At 38.3% G+C, this 13,041-nt stretch overlaps 1 protein-coding gene across 2 annotated transcripts in view; it reads right to left on the bottom strand.

The window, feature by feature from the left end:
• The window catches only part of LOC126259237 (CXXC-type zinc finger protein 1-like), an 88,197-nt gene that overhangs the window by 74,046 nt on the left and 1,110 nt on the right, over positions 1 to 13,041 (bottom strand). The window lies entirely within an intron of this gene.

Here is a 13,041-nt window from a genome sequence, read left to right on the forward strand (position 1 = left end):
GGAATAAATATTTTTTCGTTAACACATTATACCAGACGGCTATGCAATTATTTGTTGTAGGCAAGTCACCTACAATGTATTTATTCCGTAACTGTACAATGTATAATTCATAACAATATGTCTGCTGCAGGAAAGGAATGCTACTTTGCTGGAGGTAAAGTTAAGCACGTCCTTATTAAATAAACTGAAATATCAGTCCATGAGCAAAATCATCCAATTATTAAAGACAATTATCAAATTAATACACATCTCATATACGTATCAAACATTTCAAATAAACAATTTCTAAACACACTGTATGTAACTGGTGCAGTCAGTTTCTTTTAAGTGCATTAAAATAAGCCTGAAACATGATACTAAAATTAGTCAACTTATAAACTGCAACTACTTAGTGGATATCGTGATAATTAATATCAGTAAAAAGCCCACAATTTTGTTAGTATAACATGCAGAAATCTGACAATTATTCCATCTTCAATATTACTACTGAACTCAAATTCAATGTACCACTTTCACAAGATTTTACTACTATCATCACTAGTCTACTCTTTTCTATTAGCACACATGGGGGCCACCCAATTGATAGGGTTGGGGTGGGGTTACTGTTTAAAAAACTTTAGGCATCGGAATGATCACAAAATGCATCGGAATGATCACAAAATGTACACTATCACTTCTTCTTCTCTTACCAGCCGACCGAGCGGGGTGGCGCAGTGGTTAGACACTGGACTCGCATTCGGGAGGACAACGGTTCAATTCCGCGTCCGGCCATCCTGATTTAGGTTTTCCGTGATTTCCCTAAATCACTCCAGGCAAATGCCGGGATGGTTCCTCTGAAAGGGCACGGCTGACTTCCTTCCCAATCCTTCCCCAATCCGATGAGACCGATGACCACGCTGTCTGGTCTCCTTCCCCAAACCAACCAACCAACCATCTTACCAGCCATGAAAACTTATGTTTTCTCCACACAAAATGTTATCAAACAATCGTAATCAAACCAACCAATGGCAAACTATAACAGATGGTGAATGATGTTCAGAGAAAGTATTGAACGATTTCCTGCAAACAGGTTATCAATTAACATGAGATGAATCCTGGCACATGAAAAGTACCATTGTAAATGGCAAAAAAAGAAAATTAATTACTAAAGCATGGTATTGAAGTGCCTTGGTGGAATACAGTTAACAGAGGTACTAAATGTTACCCCTCACCAAACAGTTGACGTGTGCCGAGTATTGGATATGCACACAAACAAAACCGAAAATGTTTCTAGTTTTTGGACAAATCCTTCTCAACAGCTATACAGTACACATTCATACATATACACAGTGATCCAAAAAAATGATTACAAGCTATCATGGCACATCGTGCATAATACAAAGATCACTGATCACACAGAAACTGGGCACGGCAAAGGCCATCCAGGGCTACTAAATGGCATTTAAGTTACTTAGTCACATGCTATAAACGTATGCCCACTACACGAGATGCTCAAAGTTCCGTTCAGATGCATCAAGATATGCCTGACTTCGATACTGCATTGAACGGCACACATTGTCAAAGATACCTCGTGTATCTCGAAGAGATCCTGCTTCTGCAACAATCCTGCTCACTAGGTCCTACAGAGGTGTAACAGGTGTTTCATACACAAGGCCCTTCAGATAAACCCTCCTCCCCAAGAAAAAAGTGTCCGGGGACAGATCAGGTGATTGTGGTGGCCATGCGACTGGCCCACTGTGACCAATCCAGCAGCTGAAAAGGCTGCCTGCAGATGTGCCCCCACTTTTCTGCTTGGCGGGGAGGGGGGGGGGGTGAAGCGGGGGGGGGGGGGGCGGAGGTGGTGTGCCGAAATCTAATATGGTGACCAACAGGCATAGGAACATCATTCGGCATGTCTGGTAGAAGTAATACGAGATACTTGCACTGTCAAGTCAGTCTGGGAAATGTATGGCCCAAATAACCAGTCTCCGACTATGCCAGTCCACACGTAACCGTAGTGGCTTCTCATAGCATTTGTGACCTCCCATTCCTATGAGATTACTAATCGCTGTATGCCCGATGTGGCATGTCAGTTTGTAAACAATTTTTTTGAATCACCCTAAATACCCTCACAGCTAAATCAAACTATGGAAACCCGCGATTGGAATATCAACAATATAAGGAAAAAATAGATGGCTAGTTGCCATAAAGGTGACATGTTAAGTTGCAGAAAGGCAAAATGAAAAAACTCTTACACATTAGTTTTCAGCCAAAGCCTTTGTCAGAAAATGAAACGCGCACACATAAAAATTCACAAAAGGATGCACACCTCACCGAACATGTGATGACCATCCCTGGCAGCTCGGACTGGAATGCAACTGTCGCGTGGAATGGAAGCAGCAATCTGGAGGGGGTGGGGATGGGGAAGGGATAGCAGGGTGTGGGTGTGGGAGAGGGAAGGGTGCTGTCTGGTGGAGCATGCAGGGACTAGACTGCCAACAAGAGCAATGTCGCTTGGTTGTGGGGCAGGGAGGTGGGTAAAGGGGAGGGGGGTGGAGGGTGAAGAAGGAGAGGAGCAGGGAAGGGGAAAGATAGGTGGGTGCATTAGCAGAGGGTGGGAGATGGGACTAGGGAGGAGGTGATAAGGCGAGAGGGGGTGGCGACTTACACTATCCTCTACTTAACCTATCTTTGGCACAGAAAGGGATCGAATATGCTGCTGTAAAACTTTTCGATAAATTACCAGATGAAATAAAATGTCCGACAGACAGCAGTAATAGTGTCAAAAATAAATTGAAATTACATCTCCTTGACAACTCCTTCTATACCATAGATTATTTCTTGAATAGGGATAAATAAATCTATAGGTATTTTGGAGAAAAGAGAACCACTTGTACGAATATCAGAAGCTCAGATGGAAACCCAGTTCTAAGCAAAGAAGGGAAAGCAGAAAGGTGGAAGGAGTATATAGAGGGCCTATACAAGGGCGATGTACTTGAGGACAATATTATGGAAATGGAAGAGGATGTAGATGAAGATGAAATGGGAGATAAGATACTGCGGTAAGAGTTTGACAGAGCACCGAAAGACCTGAGTCGAAACAAGGCCCCGGGAGTAGAAAACATTCCATTAGAACTACTGACTGCCTTGGGAGAGCCAGTCCTGACAAAGCTCTACCATTTGGTGAGAAAGATGTATGAGACAAGCGAAATACCCTCAGACTTCAAGAAGAATATAATAATTCCAATCCCAAAGCAAGCAGGTGTTGACAGATGTGAAAATTACCGAACTATCAGTTGAATAAGTCACAGCTGCAAAATACTAACATGAATTATTTACAGACGAATGGAAAAACTGGTAGAAGCCGACCTCGGGGAAGATCACTTTGGATTCCGTAGAAATGTTGGAACACGTGAGGCAATACTGACCTTACGACTTATCTTAGAAGAAAGATTAAGGAAAGGCAAACCTACGTTTCTAGCATTTGTAGACTTACAGAAAGCTTTTGACAATGTTGACTGGAATACTCTCTTTCAAATTTTGAAGGTGGCAGGGGTAAAATATAGCGAGCGAAAGGCTATTTACAATTTGTATAGAAACCAAATGGCAGTTATAAGAGTTGAGGGGCATGAAAGGGAAGCAGTGGTTAGGAAGAGAGTGAGACAGGGTTGTAGCCTCTCCCCGAAGTTATTCAATCTGTATATTGAGCAAGCAGTGAAGGAAACAAAAGAAAAGTTCAAAGTAGGTATTAAAATGCATGGAGAAGAAATAAAAACTTTGAGGTTCGCCGATAACATTGTAATTCTGTCAGAGACAGCAAAGGACTTGGAAGAGCAGTTGAATGGAATGGATAGTGTCTTGAAGTGAGGATAAGAGATGAAAATCAACAAAAGCAAAATGAGGATAATGGAATGTAGCCGAATTAAGTCGGGTTATGTTGAGGGTATTAGATTAGGAAATGAGACACTTAAAGTAGTAAAGGAGTTTTGCTATTTGGGGAGCAAAATGACTGATGATGATCGAAGTAGAGAGGATATAAAATGTAGACTGGCAATGGGAAGGAAAGCGTTTCTGAAGAAGAGAAATTTGTTAACATCGAGTATAGATTTAAGTGTCAGGAAGTCGTTTCTGAAAGTATTTGTATGGAGTGTGGCCATGTATGGAAGTGAAACATGGTCGATAAATAGTTTAGACAAGAAGAGAATAGAAGCTTTCGAAATGTGGTGCTAATGAAGAAGAATGCTGAAGATTAGATGAGTGGATCACATAACTAATGAGGTATTGAATAGAATTGGGGAGAAGAGGAGTTTGTGGCACAACTTGACTAGAAGAAGGGATCGGTTGGTAGGACATATTCTGAGGCATCAAGGGATCACCAATTTAGTATTGGAGGGCAGCGTGGAGGGTAAAACTCGTAGAGGGAGACCAAGAGATGAATACACTAAGCAGATTCAGAAGGATGTAGGTTTCAGTAGGTACTGGGAGATGAAGAAGCTTGCACAGGATAGAGTAGCATGGAGAGCTGCATCAAACCAGTCTCAGGACTGAAGACCACAACAACAGGTATAATATATGCATTTTGTGCCATTTAAGAGAATAGGAAAGGTAATTAAATATTTACGCTTTCAAAAACCTCAATTCGTATGTGCATTTCTGATGCACTTGACACAATCCAATCATAATGGTGACTATGAGATTGATTAATGTAACAAGTAACTAACTAACAACTAACTGCAGTAGTTGCACACTACAAAAACTACTAAGAATTATTAATAAAAGTTTCCAAAAAACCATAGAAGATGCACGTAATGTCATAAATCAATAATTCCAACAGCAGGCTTAAGGCTATATGGAATGTAGTGAAACTAAAGACAGGACAACCAGCCAAAGAAAAGGATACCATCACTAATGAACTGAATGGAAGGGCTATAAATGATGAGTCACAGGCAGTAAATGTATTTAATAACCATTTCTTAAATATAGTTCAAGGTAAAAATCACAGCAGTATGTTAAAAAAGTAACTGTCATAAAATTCAGTTATACAAATTTATCACCAACTTCTTTCTCTGAAATTAAGAAAATTATAAATTCTCTCAAAAATAAAAGCTCATCTGGTTTTGATACATTTTTCAATACAGTACTAAAGATTTGTTCTCATATAATAAACCTGGTCTTCTCTGAAATATTGCATGCATCACTAACTCGGAGCATTCTTCCAGAGAGACTGAAATACGTCGTTATCAAACCCCTCTTTAAGAAAGATTACAGGAGAGATGTAACTAACTAATGATCTGTTTCACTGCTGACATTTTCCAAAATTTGTGAGAAGGTGATACATTCTAGAACAGTATCTCACATGAGCAACACTAATACCCTCAGGAAATCACAGTATGCTCCTGGATAAATTGAAATTTTATGTGATTGACGGTATAGCAAACCAACAGATAACGAAGCTGTACTTTAGTAATTCACCCAGTGAAGTCCAGGGACATTATTCTGAAAGATTCCACCTTGGCTCCGTTTCAGGTTCACTATTACTCCTCATACACGTAAAGAATCTTCTGTCTAATATACAACATGCAGAATTAGTTCTTTTTGCAGATGACACCAATATTGTAATCAATCCAATCATATGTACAACAACAGAAAAACTGGTGAACAAAGTTCTTAAAAGTATTATTGACTGGTTTTCTGCAAATGGTCTCACCCCCAGTTTTAAAAAGACAACATCTTAAGTTCTGCAAAACGAGGATTACTACACCAATGATATATTTACCATTGCTTTCACTTGTGTAACAAATGAGAGAAAGTAACAAATATGATGGAAACTTCAAATTTCCTAGGTGTCCATATTATGACAATTTAAACCCGAATAAACATGGTTTGGACCTCCTAAAACAATTTAGTTCGGCCACATGTGCACTTAGACTCCTTGCAAATCTTTGGGAGAGACAAATTAGTTGGTTGACATATTCTGCAAATTTTCATTCAACATGTCATATGGAAAAACGTTCTGGGGAAACTCATCTTTAAGAAAAAAAGTCTTCATTGCTCAAAAAAAAAAAAAAAAAAGTGCTGTAAGAATATTACGGGGTGCTCACTCACTATCATCTTGTAGACATCTGTTTAAGGAGTTTGCCATTCTGACTACTGCTCCACAGTATATTTACTCACTCAAGTTTGTTACAAACAATCCACTGCAGTTCAAAGGGAACAATTATGTACTTAAGTACAATACCAGAATGAACAATGACATTAATTACTCCACATTAAAGTTTTCTTTGGCACAAAAAGGATTGCACAGTGCTGCAACTAAAATTTTTGATCACTTACCCAGTGATATAAAATGTCTGATAGAAAGATAAGTAAAATTTGAAAACAAACTGAAAAAGTTTCGCCTTGACAACACACATTCCATAGAATAATTTCTGTTACTGTAATGTGTAAAAGGCGGTGGGTAGGAATTTACTAACATCTCTCTCTCTCTCTCTCTCTCTCTCTCTCTCTCTCTCTCTCTCTCTCTCTCTCTGTGTGTGTGTGTGTGTGTGTGTGTGTGTGTGTGTGTGTGTGTGTGTGTGTGGTGGGAATGCAAAATGACTTGTTGAATATCATTATGATTTATTGTACAAAATGGTCCATAGAACATAAAACTAACTAACTATGTGTTATAAATTATATTAAGCTAATTGTGTGTAGATCAAAGAAAAGTGTATAATAGGGACCTATCGAATGAGGCAATCAACTATTAAAGACACAAACCTCATATTTGGGAGGATGGGGTTCACTCTGTCCGCCCATCTTGATTTGGGTTTTCCTGCATCACCTCAGGCAAATGCCAGGATGGTTCCTCCATCAAGGCCATGGCCCACAACCAGTTCTATCCTTATAGGGTGTAGATACGTATTCTGCAACTTCAGCTATTGATTTTCACCGTATTACAATGACAATTATTGTACCATTGTGAGATGATCCTTGGATGAATAAAAATAATAAAAAAATAAAATCTCAAAAAGTGTCTTCCATGTAGGATCACAATAAAAAGGTAGTCTTTTTTATGTAGAATGAAATTACACAATGTGAATTTTTTCACACATTTCCTTTCCCATGAAGTGATAAAAACATCTGCTATACTCGAGGAGTGTGTTACCCGCAGACAAAAAAGCGTCTACAGTTAGTGCAGTATTTGTGTAGTTCAACACAAATGTATATCATCATTAATATCACTGTAAATCGCCAGCAGTGTCTGTTCCTTCAGATATTCATGCATGTCTGAAAGACATTTGCATCAAACTATACATACACTTGAAATACAGGCACTGCACAAACTGTACTTCATGCTAAAGCATGGGAAACAGACAAGAAGAACATTGTCTCCTCCTATGAACAATGTGTGAGTACTATGGGACATAGACACTATGGTGTGTGCAGGTTTGGGTCAGCCCAGGTGGCGTGCATGGATAGCTGAAGTGATTGAGGCAACAGCTATCGACAAACGGGAAGTCCAGTTTGAGTCCTGAGCCAACCCAAATTTTCGTATGTCTATAGTAAACCATACGGCTGATGTAATATTGTATTCACTATTTGTGAATACATTTTATGAAATAATCATCATCATCATCATCATCATCATCAGTGTTCTGCCTAAAGGCAGGTTTTCACATGGTAGTTCTCCAGGCTGTCTGGTCTTCTGCCATCCTCTTCAGGTCTGCATAATTTCCTCTTCCCTTTATGTCATCTATCATCTTGTATCTCCTTCTTCCTCTCAGTCTTCTCCCACAAACCAATCCTTCCAAAGCATCTGCTAGCAAGCACTCCCTTCTCAATGAATGTCCCAACCTGTTCTTTTTCCTTTCTCATACAACCTTCAGCAGACATCTCTCACCAACCCTTTCCAATACTCTTTCATTACTCACTCTTTCCATCCAGCTTATTCTCTCCATTCTCCTCCACATCCACATCTCAAATGCTTCTAACCTTTTTTCATCCTCTCGTCTCAGTGTCCATGTTTCTGCTCCATATAGTGCCACACTCCAGACAAAACATTTGCCAAGCCTTTTCTTTAGTCCTTTATCTAATTTGCCCCATAAGAGTCTCCTCTTTCTGTTGAATGCCTCCTTCGCTATGGCAATTTGAGTTTTCACCTCCTGGTGACATGTAAAGTCTTCAGTTATTGTACTTCCGAGATATTTAAATTCACTTACTTGGCTAATGGTAGATTATCCTATTTTAATATTGGACAGTCTGTGTCTTGTACTGATGACCATACTCTTTGTTTTTGCTGTGTTTATTTGCATCCCATATTCCACACAAGCTTCATTCAGATCTTTCAGCATGTTATTCACTGTCCGCTCACTTTCTGCCACTAATACCATGTCATCAGCAAATCTTATACATTCTATTCTCTTTTCCACCAATACATATTCATCTTTTCCCATCTAAGCTCTTCGCAATAATCTCTTCAAGGTATACGTTAAACAACAGTTGGGAAAGGCAACAACCTTGTCTGACACCTCGTCCAATGCTGCTTCCTTCTGACATTTCATTTCCAATCCTTATCTTTATTTTCTGGTGTAAATATAGATTCTGTATCAGTCGTCTCTCTCTTTCCAATCTACTCCTTTCCTCTTCAAGATATCCATCAGCTTGTTCCACTGAACTCTGTCAAAAGCCTTTTCTGAATCTATAAAAACAGCAAAGATTTCTCTACCCTTTTCCATATATCTTTCCCCTATAGTTCTTAGCAGGCCAATAGCATCTCTTGTTCCTTTTCCTCTTCTAAATCCAAACTGCTCCTCTGCAATCCCTCTATCCAGCTTGCCATATAACCTTCTATTCAACACTCTCAGCAAGACTTTAGCTGCATGAGAAATTAGACTAATTGACCGGTGTTCTTCACATTTTTTAGTGTTTCTCTTTTTCTCTATTGGTATCATAACTGTCACAGCGAAGTCCTCAGGCCATTCCCCTTTGTCATATATCTCGTTACAGAGGTAGACTATTTCTTTTCTTGCCTTGTTTCCCAGGCTCTTCAACAGTTCTGCTGGTAAATCATATATTCCACATGCCTTCCTATTCTTCATCTCCTTCAGCGCCTTTTCTACTTCTGCTTCCAAGATGGTAAATCCCTTTCCATCTTCCGGCACATATTGCTCCTCTTCAACCTTAATTTCGCTTTGCATTTCATCCCCCTTACACAGACATTCAATATATTCTTGCCATCTGTTCAAAACCTCCTGTGGTTCTTCTGCTAGAGTACCATCCGCTCTTTCTATTTCCATGTTATTCCTCTTTCTTTTACGTCCAAAAACTATCTCACTAGCTAGTCTATACATCATTTCATACTTTCCCTCTCTCTCTCCATTTTCTCTATTTTGTCGCATTTCTGTTTCATCCATTTTTCTCTTGCTTCTTCAGTTTCTCTTCTTAATTCATTATTCAGTTTCCTGTACCTCTTTTTGCCTTCTTCAGTTTCTACACTTTTCCACTTTCTGTGCTCTTCCATCTTTTTCAACATGTTTTCTATTATCCATTTTTTCCTGGTGCTTTGGGATACTCTAATTCCTAGTACTTCTTTGGCAGAGTCCATGAGTCCTTCCCTCATTTTTATCCACTTGTCATTACCACTTTCATCAACACTACCTTTTTGCCATTTTTCCATGAATCTGTTCTCCAAATCTGATGCCTTTCCTACCTCTTTGAGTCTTTCTATGTTTAGTCTTTCCTTTGCTTTACCTTTCCAGACTTTTTTCAACTTCACTTGTATTTCTCCCATCACTAGGTTGTGGTCTGAATTTATATCCGCTCCTGGATAAGCTTTAGCATTCTTCAAACAGTTCCTAAACCTTTTTTGTATCAGGATGTAGTCCAGCTGGTATCTTGCCCTATTCAAGTTTGATATCCATGTGTAACATCTCCTTTTGTGGTGTTCAAATAATGTGTTACCCACTGCTAATGAATTTTCTTTACAGAAACTAATTAGTTGTTCACCTCTCTCATTTCTTATTCCTAATCCAAATTTTCCTACTGTATCTTCATCTCTTCCTTCTCCCACCACTGCATTCCAGTCCCCCATGATGATAATGCAGGCATTTCTATTTTCTTTCTCGATGAGTTCTTGTATTTTCTCATAATATTCTTCCACTTCCTCATCTCTGTGCTGGCTGGTAGGCATATATACCTGTATTAATACCAAATCTCTTGAACTACCCTTCAGTCATATCATTATCAGTCTTCCATCAATATATTGTACAATTTTATGAAAAAGCATCTCTAATGTACTGTACCATGGACTTGTAACATAATCTCCAAGTACTGCTCTACTATCATTGTTCAGGGGCAAATGCATTGTAATATTGCTTAGAAATCTACTTTCTCTCACTGCAACATCTCTTAAAGCTAACTGATAAGCAACAACAGGAAAACTGACGCTAGGAGCTGCATAATTTGGAGACAGGATGTGAGCATGCAGGCCTAGGCATGTGTAGAAGCTAGTTGAGGTACCACACCAGTGCCTTCATATTGTAAAATTTTAATAGTATTGACCTTGTATTGCAGAAGAATCAAGAATAGGTGATGAAGAAATTTTGGTATTCCTAAGACTGTAACTTTTTTTTCAACTCAGCTTAATGAACGTCTGTTGTTGAGAAGTGATCTATCGTAAGTAAAAAAAAAAAAAAAAATAGTGTAATTCAATACAATTTTCAATATATGACAGTCAAAAGCTACATCAAATATTCAAGTCTGCAGGAAAAGTTAAATTACTCTCTTCAAAGATTCTACAATTTATAGGTCCCAAGACTATTTTAAATGTGAAGAAAGTCAATCAACACTGTTGTAATCCCTTCTAAGTGGCTCAATAGTTATTAAGCAAATGCATAAGACAACAAATGACTACTGTTTCATGCTAATTCCTTATTTACGCATTTTCCATGTGTCACCAAAGCATCTTCGGGAGGATAGTTCACTGCCTGTGTGCTATCACAATTAAAAGTTGTGTTTCTTGTCAGAATCAAGTAATGAAAACTCCAGGTAGGAATATCAACAATGTAGGAAAAGACAGATTGCTACTTAACATTAAGATGACCCAGATCTAGATTTCTGGCAAATTCCATGAATCACTTAAGATGAATACCAAGGTGGTTATTTTAAGGGACATGGCTGATTTCCTCTCCTAATCTGAGCTTGCACCTACTGCTCCTATGTAATTGTTTAGGTTTATATTTAACAGTATACTGTCTTTGTGCTATATCAGGTTTGGTTCCACGTGGAAACGGATTTGCCAGCAGCCATATAGCAGGTTTGGCCACTACCCCACTTACTGCAACTTAATCTGAGCATAGGTAAAGTCAAGTATTAATAGTTTCATTTTATACAAATGTAAGGTCTCGTACAACCCGAACACATACTATTAAACATCTATGGCCATTAACAGAACCATATTTATTCTTGGTTCCCTGTTATTGCCATGCTTATGGCCATAAGTAAAAGACAAGCTGAGTGTGTCCTGTTTTGGCAAGTTTTAAAATTTATACAAAAATATCTATAATATATATCTGGCTGGAAACTAAGCATATTTTATTAAAGTGGGTTTATTTAAAATATTTCTGTTATTTTTATACCAAGATAGACCTAACTAATAGTCATGCCCGACCATCTCATAGTAATTTATCCTTTCCATGTTTCAAAATATGCAAAACAAATTACAAAATGATAACATTTTTAACTCAAAGTTTTTTTAGACACCCTGAGGATAACAGATTTCAATATTCTGTCAGCGATGTAAAAAATACACTGTTGGCTACTGTTAAGGGAATGACGGTTGCTGCTGCAAACAAGTTATACAAAGCCACAAAAACATTAAATTACAACTCTACTTCCACAGAAATCTACTGGGCAGTGTGGCCCTTACTACAATTTTTTTTTCTTTTTTTTTTTTTTTTGGGGGGGGGGGGGTTATATGTTGATGGACTTGGTTCTGGACTGTTCCAACATGGGGGTTCCATTTACTAAGGAAAGACTATGTATCTATGCATAAGCTTATTGAAAAGCCACATTTGTGAAGTTCTAAGGCTGCATTGCAAACAATCAACCAGGGAAAAAGTGATTATATGGTTTTTTGGAGAGAGAAAAAGAGTTTTGGCGCAAAAGATGCTGAATGTTAATGAAGCCAGAGTTCATATTGCAGGGGAAAAATTAGAAACTGGTAGCAGAAAGTATCAATCTCTGAATGATAAGGATATGTTATCTTACCCCTACAGGGTTTTTAATACGGGTGAAACCTCTTTCTGGTTCCTACAGTGGAATTAATAATTTGTTACTAGTTCAATCATTACAATACTGTTCCACTCAACTGCTGTAACTTCAACTGCTGTAACTTCTATTTACTTTATGGACACTTGTTTTCTTATATGCTTGTATAAAGAACAAATTACATTCTCTCCAGTTTTATAATAACAATCAGTGGCCAAAAGTGGAGACCTGACTGACCATTGCTATAGTTAATACAGCCAAAACTGGTGAAATACACCATTTTGTATTTTTCCCCCTTCTTCGATAAAAATTAGAACATTTGTTCCCACGTACTTGTAATGTACAGTCTTTGAAACAATATTGTATATTATAACAATATTTTGAAGTAACTTCCCCCCCCCCCCATAGTAAACATGTTGCCTATCTTGAACTGGCCTTACGATGGCCATAAGTGGTGCCGTGACCCTGTAGCAATCAGTTGCAAATAATGTTTATTGCACAACCACCTTTCGGTCACAGTGTGGTCACCTTCAGTGCAGTAAATGTAAGTTAAAACATTAAAACCAATAAGTCCCAACTGGACTGATTGCACTCAACCCTCGACATGACCAGTTCATTTGGAATTGTGTGTATATATAAGTCCCTTTAACATTTTAACTTACTTTTACAGCTCTGAAGACAGCCAAACATTGAGCAAAATACGGATTTGCAATAAAAGTTATTTGCGACTGATTGCCTTACCCTTTACTATTTGTATCATATCTCATGTAGCGATTTCTAGTAAAAAAGCCCAGGTTTCTAAATCTCTAACAG

This window comes from Schistocerca nitens, chromosome 5, assembly GCF_023898315.1.
Source record: "Schistocerca nitens isolate TAMUIC-IGC-003100 chromosome 5, iqSchNite1.1, whole genome shotgun sequence".
Classification (NCBI taxonomy): Eukaryota; Metazoa; Arthropoda; class Insecta; order Orthoptera; family Acrididae; genus Schistocerca; species Schistocerca nitens.